Below are 12,161 nucleotides of genomic sequence, written 5' to 3' on the forward strand. Positions count from 1 at the left end.
CCACAGGTGGTGTCACGACAAACACCTCACTACTACCCCCAACATCTCTCCCGTGCCATTTTCTGTACGCCTCGGGGCAATGGAGCCGGGCTAAGGCCGCCCATGACCACGACAGTCGATGGCCTGGCGACGAGTAGGTTAAACGCACGTGCCCCGTGGGGCGCTACATACACAAACTCTAAATAAAATAGGCGCATCTTATACAAAGCTAGGCATATTATGACTGGTCTATGAATCACCACTCTTAAGGCGGCGTCACACGGTAAGATCTATTGTGCAATCGCACGTGCGATCGTACCTGCCCCCGTCGTTTGTGCGTCATGGGCAATTAGTTGCCCGTGGTGCACAAAGTTGTTAACCCCCTGTCACAAGTACTTACCTCCCGGATGACGTCGCTGTGGGCAGCGAACATCCTCTTCCTGAAGGGGGAGGGACGTTCGGCGTCACAGCGACGTCACACAGCGGCCGGCCAATAGAAGCGGAGGGGCGGAGATGAGCGGGACGTAACATCCCGCCCACCTCCTTCCTTCCGCATTGCCGGCGGGACGCAAGTAAGCTGTGTTCGTCGTTCCCGGGGTGTCACACGTAGCGATGTGTGCTGCCTCGGGAACGATGAACAACCGGAGCACAGAAGGAGAACCGACATTTTGAAAATGAACGATGTGTCAACGAGCAACGATAAGGTGAGTATTTTTGCTCGTTGACAGTCGTTAGGAGCTGTCACACGCTACGACATCTCTAACGATGCCGGATGTGCGTCACAAATTCCGTGACCCCGCCGACATATCATTAGATATATCGTAGCGTGTGTCGGAGACTTACGTAAATTCCCCCTTTTGCTTCTAACCTGAATATTTTTCTTTTATATGTTTGGGGTTTTTTTAGTAACTGCAAATATATTCTTTTTTCCACGCTTTGTGAACGTGATGTATTCTCTGTCGATTGTTGCTCTTAAGCATCTTCCTATTTATTCCTTTAACACCTCACACCGTGCTGTTTCAAAGGCACATTGTGAAATTTACTCAGTAACTTTAGGCTGTGGACACAAGAAGATGATGCCACTTCCGGCTAATAAGCAAATAAGAAAGCCGCGGAGACACCATCACGTGTTTCTCAACGCTGGCAGGAAACTAGCCAGGTCTTTCACCGGGAAGGAACAACCACGGGAAGGGCAGTCTCCAGTCAAGGAGACCACCTATACCAAACATGGTATCCATCCACAGACAGCCGTTTCGGGGTATTTGCCCCTCATCAGTGTGGAGTAGGAATCTGGCTAGTGGGGGCAATGCCTAGTATAAGACTACTTAAGCAAGCATTGTTGACCTTAGGGAGATCAACATATCCATTGCGGAGACACCATCACGTGTTTCTCAACGCAGTGATTCTAGAGCATTGCCCCCTGGGAAGTATGCAAATAAGAAAGCCGCGGAGACACCATCACGTGTTTCTCAACGCTGGCAGGAAACTAGCCAGGTCTTTCACCGGGAAGGAACAACCACGGGAAGGGCAGTCTCCAGTCAAGGAGACCACCTATACCAAACATGGTATCCATCCACAGACAGCCGTTTCGGGGTATTTGCCCCTCATCAGTGTGGAGTAGGAATCTGGCTAGTGGGGGCAATGCCTAGTATAAGATCCACGCAGCTAATGAAGGCAATAGCGCGATCAGCTGTATTCAGCGTTGGCCGCGAGTAACCTCAGTGACAGCTAAGCTGATCGCGCTATTACCTTCATTAGCTGCGTGGAGGTGACAGGAGCGGCGGTGTCTTCTGCAGCTCCGGTCACCTCCATGCAGCAGAGCTGGATGCGACGCTGGAGCATCCTGGATTACGCCGGACATGGAGGGCTTTTTCGGGCTTATTAAAGTGTGAACCAGGGTATATGTTTGTGTTTTATATTTCTAATAAAGGATTTTTTCGGGTGTGTGTATGTTTATTTACTGTCACTTACAGATTAATCATGGAAGGTATCTCGGGGAGACGCCTGACATGATTAATCTAGGACTTATTGGCAGCTATGGGCTGCCAATAACTCCTTATTACCCCGATTTGCCAACGCACCAGGCCAAATCGGGAAGAGCTGGGTACAGTCCCAGAACTGTCGCATTTAATGTATGCGGCAATTCTGGGCGGCTGCTGACTGATATCGTTAGGCTGGGGGGCTCCCCATCCTGAGAATACCAGCCTTCAGCCGTATGGCTTTATCTGGCTGGTATTAAAATGGGGGGGGACCGCACGCTGTTTTTTTTAATTATTTATTTATTTATTTTACTGCACAGTATAGACACGCCCACCGGCTGCTGTGATTGGGTGCAGTGAGACAGCTGTCACTCAGCGTGGGGGGCGTGTCTGACTGCAACCAATCACAGGCGTCTGTGGGTGGGGAAAGCAGGGAATACGAGATTGATTAATGAGTGGCCGGCATATTCAAAGTAATTGTTGCCGCGCATTCTCTGCACAGCTGTTCCTTGCCGCGCTGGTGATCGGGGAGCGGTATAAGCCGGGGGAACAAAAAAACCGAGCGCCAATGTAAGTATGACTGAGAACAGCAGAAAAAAAGGTAAGTATACTGAATTTAATTAAAAAAAATAAATAAATAAGATCGCTAGTGTAAAAACGCACACGCACGAAACGTGCTGAACACGGACATACTCCGTGTGCGGTATGTGCAGGCACGGACCCATAGACTAAAGCGGGTCACATGTTGTCCGTGTAGAAAAGCGCACACACGTACTTACCTCACGGACACACGTTCCGTGCGATTTTACGTGTGTGTGCCATCTACCATAGAACAACATGGATCTTTGTGTGTACGTGTCTCCGGTACGTGCAAATACGTACCGCACACGTACAAATTAAACGGATGTGTGTTGCGGGTCTAAGACATAGTAAGTGTTATAGATCCTACTGTATATACTTTATTAAAGGGAACCTGCCAGTTGACTTATTTTTCCCAAATCAGAGCCTGGCTGCACAAATACAGCTAGCTATATTTTTATCTATTCCCTATGTGGGGACCATAAGGATGATATAATTAGTTGTGATGAGTGAATATACTTGGCAGTATACGTTACTCGCACGAATAGGTATTCGAGATAACTGTTACTTCCCGAGTATTTCTAATACTAATTCGTAGCTTAGTGGCAGGTGTGATTTTTTACAAAATACAGCTGTCATTAACCCCTTCTACTACCCCGATTGCCACCACTAACTGGGTAACTGGGATGAGCTGGGTAAAGTGCATAAATTGTTGCATTTTATGAATATGACAATTCTGAGTGACTGCAGGCTGCTACTTATACCCTGGGGGGCCCCAATAATCTTGGGTATCACCAGCCTAAGAATACCAGCCCCCAGGTGTTGGCTTTATCTTGGCTAGGTATGAAATTTAAGCTCTTTTTGTGATACACATTCAAGATAACGTGCATGGCTGGGGACTTCAGCCTGTAGCATATGCTTTATCTGTGTTGGGTATCTTTATACAGGGAACCATGTGAAATTTTTATATTTATTAATTTTTACACTCCATCCTGGGATTCTGACAGTTACTGTGAGGGCAGCCAATCAGAGACGCTGCAACGCTGGCTGTCTGACTGCAGCCAATCACAGACGCCAGCAGAGAGGGTGGGCGGGGGAAGTAGTGCTTATGGAAGAGATCTAATGATCGGACTCGAAAGTAATGTGACAGCAGTGGGGAATCTCAATAAGTGTTATTTTCATGCTTTTAATCCATGTAATACTCTGAGAATATTATTCCCAGAAATCAAATGTGAGTCAGAAATGTATACAGGCATCTTCCCCATGCTATTCCCATTCAGTTTCAACACTTTTCCATCCATTTCAGCATTTTTACAGCCCTTCCAGGCCGACTTCCAAGGTCCTCCTAATATTATTTGAGTTTCCTAATAACTTGCATTGGGTTTGTCATTCGTGATGAATACACAAATGATAGAAAATATTCACCTTTAATAATCCAAACCTGAATATTTCACTATTCACCCATCTCTAATAATGATACTTTGATGTCTTTGCAGCCTTGACTTTTTTTTTCTCATGGCAGAGGAAATGTTTCTGATAAACACACACCTTTTTTCTTACCTTCAGATAGGAATATAAAACTTCTCATTAAAATATCCATTCAACCCTGTCAAATGCCTTCTTCGCATCACGAGAGAATATTGCTTTATTTGCCTTTGCTGGAGCTATTAATTGTACACTATAAACAATCCTCCGTATATTATAGCATGTTTTTGCTGGCATTAAGCCCTCCTGATCTGGCATTATAATTGCTGATGGTATCACTTTTTATAACCTATATTGCTGATATAATAGATCAAGATTTTGTATCTACATTTAAAGGAGATGTCCAAGATAATTAAAAGGCTGCTGACAATCAGCAATACATCTAACACAGGGGTGCTAAAAAGTTGATTTTTATCCACTTCCTGATTTCTTATTCTTTTGCATGATTGTCACACTTAAATGTTTCAGATCACCAAACAAATGTAAATATTAGACAATGATAATTAAAGTAAACACAAAATGCAGTTTATAAATGAAGGTCTTTATTATTAAAGGAAAAATAAATCCAAACCTACAGGCCCTTGTGTGAAAAAGTGATTGCCCCCTCTTAAGACAAATTAACTGTGATTTATGACATCTTTAGGAAGCTGAGTTCAATTTCTGTAGCCACACCCAGGTCTGATTACTGCAACACCTTTTCTCAATCAAGAAATCACTTAAATAGGACCTGCCTGACAAAGTGAAGTAGATCAAAAGGTCTTCGAAAGATAAACATCATTGTCCCTAAGGACAAAAGGGATAGCGGGAAACTGGGACCCCTAAGCTGACCCTCAGACTAAGGGGCCCTGTGCTATCCCTATTTTCAAAGATACCCCTAATAGAGGGGATGTCTGAGTCTCCTTCCTGGCCCTGCTCCTGACCAGCCCTGATCTTATGTCCCCTCCCACAGGGGGCCAGGACAGGAGTGTAATTTAACTCACAGAAATAGGAAAACAGTGGAAAGCAGAACTCTGTCACACAGCATGCGCTCACAAAGGTATAAGACAATATAAGTTTATGAGGGAAAGAAGAGCAGGGTGGAAACCAAAAGATGACGGTTAACTCCACAACAACACCAAGCACAAAGCAACTCTTTCTCCTGCAAGTCTGGGACACCACAACTCACAGACCAACACAGAATAAACTATAGTTGACATAGGTAGAATATTTTCTCCAGCCTAAAAATGATAGGAGCAGAAGTGATTGGCTTCCTTACAACATGTGATCAAAGAAGCCTAACGAGCAGACTAGTAGAGGTTAACTCTTGCTAGCCTGTCTATGAATGAGCAGACAGCAGGTCAACGCCTGGGTTTGCCTGAATTGATCAGAAACACAAGAGAAACCATTGCAGATGCACTGCAATGTGAACAGAGCCTGACAGAGATGTCAGCACTAGCTCTCCTGGGGCTAACGTCACATTGTTATATCATGTGAACCCTGCAGCCAATCAGTGGCTGCTAATGATCTGCTTCTTTCTCACTTCCTTTGGACATAACTGACATCTGGAAGGTGTGAGAGCTGCTGCTGCCCTCTGACTTCCTCCAGATGTCAGTTACATCTGAAGGAACATCCTAAGGAATTAGCAGCTGCTCATTGGCTGCAGGGCTCATATGAGATAGCAATGCGAGCCCGGGATGCCAAGCACCAATTTTGCTGGAGATAAGAACACGGTTTTGTTATTATATATGGGGGAGCATTTGAAAAGAGGTTGTCAAAGTAGTGGAGAACTCCTTTAAGTAGTAATACTGAATTTTTCATACACATTGAATAACATTTACAAAAATGGATAGCCGCTGTTTCCCTCTGTTCACCAGACACAAGGCTGTCATAAAGGTATTTGTGTCCTATACAGATTCAAATGGATAATGGATCTACTCTACATCTCTCATCGTGGACATCAATGTATTAGTAACATTATTAATTGGTCCCATGAGATGATTCTTGAGTGACAGATGAGTGCAGACAGGTGAGGGTAGGCAGCTCTGGTGGGCGCAGTCGCCGCCCTTCCACGAAGCTTGGTCTGGTTGGGACTTGCAGTACCAATGGCTGACTGTAGGGGTGTGTGCCTTCCAGCTGAAGTTATCAACTCCCACTCCAGCCAATTGGAAGGCACCACACCCTTATTATATCTTCAGTGGTCTGCTGTTCTTTGCCATATATAGCCTTGTGTTTCGCTAGAGCGACACCCTTTACTGGTACTGTGCACACCTTGCTGTTTTGTCAACCTTTTTTTACCTCGGCCTGTTTTCCTGACGATCCTCCTGCCTGCTGATTCTGCACCTTGCCTGAAATCTTGGTTTTCACCTTGGCCTGTCTTTTGGACATTCCTCCTGCCTTCCGATTTGTACCTTGCTGACTTCCTGGTTTTGACCCTGCCTGACGACTATCCCAGTCTCTGGACTACAGCCTTTCCTTAGGCAGCGAAGTTCTGGACCTTGCAGTAAATCCAGATCCCTGTATTGGAGTTAGAGGGTTTCAGGGTACCTCAGGATTGTGCTTAGTGGACGGCTTGCTCTAGTCGGTTCGGGTTAACCATTTTGTGTCTGTGGTCCGGACTGCCGTTACAATATCCCTTTGTTAATAGTTTATGTCGTGAAACTAAAATGACATAGAGGGGGGGCGCAAATGGTGTCTTATCCGGTGGTACCAGAAAGACTTTAATTAGGTGCATTAACCTGGTGTGGTTGTGTTATAGACACAACCACTATAACCACGTGTTGAGGAAGGCTGCTACAGAACCCAGGAAGATAACGTTGGAGGAATTGGGAGAAAAGGGTTAATACGCGCTGCCATAAGAAGATCACTGAAGATCAATGGGGATTAAGACATCGGATTTTATTATTCTACATTTTTCGGAGGTGTATAACCCCTTCTTCAGGAACAAAAATCACATGTAATGTACATTATTGATTTTTGTTCCTGAAGAAGGGGTTATACAGCTCCGAAACGCGTAGAAGAATAAAATCCGATGTCTTAATCCTCATTGATCTTCAGTGATCTTATTCTGGCAGCGTGGATTAACCCTTTTTGTTAATAGTTTGTCTTTGACCCTGCCTGAAAGACCACCTGAACTGCACTGATGGCAACCCTGGCCAGACCAATGGCTGTCATATGAGGCAATCCACATGGGGCAAACCATATAATAATGCTAAGAGGATCTTCACACATTGTCTGTTTATTTCACCCAGGAGAACGCTACGATTGATCAGAAAGGAGTTCCTACTATCATGGAACAGAAGAATCTTGTTCATGAGTGATGATAAAGGAGTTGAGGCAGAATTGTCTGGTGATATATATTGTGCACAAATGTCAACTTTCACAGTAATTACAATGTGTTTTAATTGCCCTTAAAAGTTATGCCCCATACTTAGTGTAAAGTAGAGAAACAGTTCTTTCATCATTACTAAGACTTGGTTTCCTCTTTTGAGCCTTCCTGTTTTCATAAGAAGCATTTGGAATAAGACGACACAAAAAGTAGCACTCCAGATCCTGAAGGCCATCTAATAAGGTAAATGAATACTAGTCTTTCCTGTTAGCCTGTCTGTGATAAGCCCATACACGTCGGTCAATTCTCAACGAGTTTAGGCCAACAGTCTAATGTGTGGGGGCTTTAGACGCCTTATTCTTGTGGTGGGAAATATCAATATGGCATGTCTGATATCAGACTGCTGATCGAATTGCCAGCCAGACATGACAATAAAACTCTCTGATATAGAGCACAGGAGTCCATGAACTTACAAACGCTCCAGTGTATTGAGAGCCGGCCAAGATAACTGCCTCCCAAAATTCGGTCAAACCATTGTTTGGCCGACAGCCGCTAATATGTATGGCGGGCTTTAGGATTGTTGCATTGTTTTCTAATGTGACCTGGAATTAGATAAGAAAATGGGCAGTATAAATAAATGGATGTGTAGAGATCTTATTCACAGGTACTGAGTCGAGGCAATGAACAAAGCCTGGGGTTTTATTTGGGCTCAATGTTTATTTGCCAGTAGCAAGTTATTTTACTTTATATGACTAATATTCCAGCTCCCCTGCAATTTTTTGATATCTGTTTTAAATATTGTTTAATTACACATTGTCCATTTTGAAAATAAAATTAAACTGCTTTTTTTTTATAGTGAATACCCTTAGTTATGGCAATACAACAATAAAATACCTGACTTTTTCTAAGCTTTTCCAGGGTGTTTAACTAAATGCGAAGGATAACAACTTAAAAATTCTATGGGACAAGCAACTGAATAAAGGGCTCAAAAGACAAAGTAGCATGGACATGCTGGTGATGGCTAATAACTTGCTTAATTTCCTTGTAATTCATGTACTGAGAGATGCTGTGCATCAGTTTCTTATAATAACTTGGCCGGTGTCAATCATGTTTTGAAGCTTAATACTGTAACTAATATGTCACTTGTCTGTGAATCATTTTCTCCATGTTTGAAATGTGCAATCCTCCCTTACCTGATGTGCATGAGCTGTTTCATAGGATAGTCTCTGGCATTTCTGAAGCTATCCTCAGAGTGCCAGTAACACATTACTGGTGGAAGCATAGACAACAAGCAGCCAGCGTGCTTTATCTATGTACAATTACATTGATGCTATCAGCGCACTGTAATCCAGCATGTATTTTATAAGGTACTCTCTTGCCAGCTACTTACCATCACCACAAACTGTAAAGCTTCCTTAGGGTCTTCTCACACTGCGTTCTTCTCCACGTTCAGAGACCCTCCACAAAATGGGAATCCAGCGTATGTATTGACGGGATCATTGACTATAATGGTGCAGACAGTGTAACCGTGTGCTCTGATGTGCACCATTTTCAGGTGTATATACCTACTGGAGGCAGTAATCCAGATGTAGCAGACTGTGTCTGAGTGACCGCCTCCCATAGGCTTATATGTCCGAAAATGATGCACGAAACAAGCACTCCAAACAGTTCAAGTTAAAAAGTTGGCACTCACCATTCCAATTAAATCCTTCTTTATTTCATATAGTTAAAAACCTGTATGCAGAGGGATGCGGGCAGCGCCTATACGATGGCTGTTTCGCACTAACTAATACTTCAACAGGTTCCAGGGACCTGTTGAAGCACGTAGTGCGAAACAGCTGTCATCCACGTTCTGCTTGCATCCTTCTGTATACAGGTTTTTAACTATATGAAATAAAGTAGGTTTTAATTGGAGCTGTGCGTGCCACCATTTTTTCTTGAACTGTTTGTATGCACGAACGTTTTTATAAAGTTGAACATATTGTAGTTCCTCTGCTAGATTATGCCCCTACCACATATGACATATATGTGTGAATTGGTGCCAGTTCATTTCTCCACTAGTGCTTGCAATCAGTGACTCAATTTGCACCATTATTGTCATTTGCCCCATCGGCGCATATGTTTAAATCTTGTTTTGCGGGGTGGGGTACTTTAGACGTAAGCCCTGACGGGACTACTGAACAGGGAACAAAACCCAGTATGAAAGGGCCCTTAGTTGCATGCATGGTGCATACTAGCAAGGCTAGAATATTGTAACTTTTGCTTGTAAGAGACTTGCCCTTACCCTCTCAGCCTCAGTTGGGGAGGACAACCCTGTGAGTGCAATTGTTACACCCATGGAAATTATATTATACACTCGTGAGATTAATGCACAACGTCTGTGACTCTAGATGTAGAAGATGTCAAAGTTGATATGAAGATAAATTTAGCAAACTGAGTAATATGAAGAAGTGTCAAAAATAAACAGAAATGCCTATTTATTTTTAACACCAAGGCCCCTGTAAACTTCCCTTATATGGTAACAATATTTCACATCATTCATGAACATTGTGTAAGGGATTTTCTGCTAAAGATCTTCAGTGCACAGATATTGGATATGCAATGAAATCTGAATAGTGAAGGTCTGACTCCTGGATCCCCCAATAGTGAATTGAGAACAAATGTGCACTTATTTTTACCTATATGCCAGTTTCACTTCATTAAAGAAAGATATGGAAACAGCCTAATGAGATACTTATCTCAGCTCTTAGCTGTAAGCTTGACGTTAAATTAAGAGTATTGTCCAGTCTAAATAATCGCGCACACTGTGCACTGTGAGGATTCTCCGATGTCAGAAACCGGAAACGATGGTCATGTGGCTGCGAATATCTAATATCTATACTCCCGGCTGGAATCCGACTAGTTGGGCACGGCATCTCTCAATGCAAGTGTATTTCGTGAGACGACATTTATCTAGCGCATATTATCTCATGTGAGGGAATCAGGCCAATTATGCAAATGGCACTCAGCTCAATCTCTAATCAGAGTATTATTTTACAGTGATCCAGTTCTCTTGCATAGGGGTGGAGCAGACAGACAAGGTAGTTTCTTCATCTTCTCCCTTGCTTCTATCGGCGTATATTGGACTGCACTTGAATGACATCAGTGCAGTCCGATGTTTTGCTCGCACCTATAGACTTGTATGGGTGTGCGCCGTCCGATGTATATGCTGCCAATCACAGCGTGCAGAATTTTTTTTCTTTTTTCAGGCCAAATTGGTATGAGAAAAAAAGGGCTAATCAGCACTGTCCCATACTATAACATTGGGCCGAGGGCTATCCAATAAAATATTGGATATATCTCTTCCAGTGTGAGCGAGTCCTAAGGCCCTCTTCACACATCAGTGATTCCGGTACGTATAATGCCGTTTTCATACATACCGGAATCACGGACATACGCAAAACCATTAAAATCAATGGGCTTGCGAACAAATCAGTGTTTTCAGAAGGACCATGTGTCCGTGTGGAGCACACGCGTGTCTGTATGTTCTGCATGGAAACTTGTCCGTTTTTCTCCAGCAGCACTGATGTCACATGGACCACACAGTGGTGTGATCAGTGTGACACGTTCCGAAGAAAACACATATCTTTGAAATAAAATGCTTTTCTATAGTCACCTGTCTCCAGCACTATTGTCTTCAGCGCTGCTGTCACTTGCTTCAGGGCCGCTATTTATGCTCATTGCATATTCACTGCACTGCGGACCCGGGAGCAAGTGTGACCGCAGCACCAGAGGAGACATCTGTACCATGGACATCTCATGGGACAGGTGAGTAAAAAGTTCCTGATCACGGATAGCACACGAAGTACACGTGTGCCAAAATCACAGCACACAGAGGGCTATACACACCTTCAACACGTCTATGAAAAACTTATGTGTTTTCCACGGACGTGTGAAAGAGGCCTAAGACTGTGATAATATGTCCAGTAATCATCTGTGTGACATGGTTCCAGCAGCAGTCAGTAATTTTAGCAGTAAAAAATTTTTAGTCTGCTAAAAAAAAAGCAAAAAATTGAAAGTGGATCCGTTTTTTTTAGTTTTCAACATTGAAGTCCATGGAAAACGGATCTGTTAAATAGACATCTGATTTTCTTCCATTTGAAATGGATTTTGTTTTGCTTATTGGATCCATTTCAAATCTATGGATACTGGAGATATGAAGCTGCTGCTTTATAGTACCAAAAAACACAAAAACCTGAGCTGAAACAATGTTCAGTAAACATGCAACATTAAGCATGTGAATTGCAGCCTTAAGACTAGAAAAAACCAAGGAGGAAAAATTGTATGAAAAATACCCTGAATATAAATAAATAAATTGCAAGTGCTTAATAACAGGGTACTTAGTGTATACATTTTTGCAAAAAGGTAAAAAGCTGTCTCACCTCGTCACGGTGTACCCATCTGAGACAGTCCCTAACCTACTGAAGTTAAAAACATTATCAATACCTGACTTGTGTCATGTCAGAACTCCAATATGGATGGTGGCAAGTGGTTAGCTGTGTCCCAGATAAAATACACAGCAAAGTGAGACGCAATCAGCTGTTCAGTCTCAGTACTAGGAGGGCTGCGCCCCCAACTTGCAACCAAGCAAGAAAACATACAAAAAACACAAAAACCTGAGCTGAAACAATGTTCAGTAAACATGCAACATTAAGCATGTGAATTGCAGCCTTAAGACTAGAAAAAACCTCATAGTACTGAGACTGAACAGCTGATTGCGTCTCACTTTGCTGTGTATTTTATCTGGGACACAGCTAACCACTTGCCACCATCCATATTGGAGTTCTGACATGACA

General features: G+C 43.2%; 1 protein-coding gene across 1 annotated transcript in view; it reads left to right on the forward strand.

The window, feature by feature from the left end:
• Positions 1-7,502: 7,502 nt before the first annotated feature.
• Positions 7,503-12,161, forward strand: part of ITGB2 (integrin subunit beta 2) — a 178,994-nt gene continuing 174,335 nt past the window's right edge. The window contains exon 1 of the mRNA XM_075317574.1: positions 7,503-7,569. The gene's annotated coding sequence lies outside the window, so the exon portion shown is untranslated. The remainder of the gene's footprint in view (positions 7,570-12,161) is intronic.

This window comes from Anomaloglossus baeobatrachus, chromosome 7, assembly GCF_048569485.1.
Source record: "Anomaloglossus baeobatrachus isolate aAnoBae1 chromosome 7, aAnoBae1.hap1, whole genome shotgun sequence".
Taxonomy (NCBI): Eukaryota; Metazoa; Chordata; class Amphibia; order Anura; family Aromobatidae; genus Anomaloglossus; species Anomaloglossus baeobatrachus.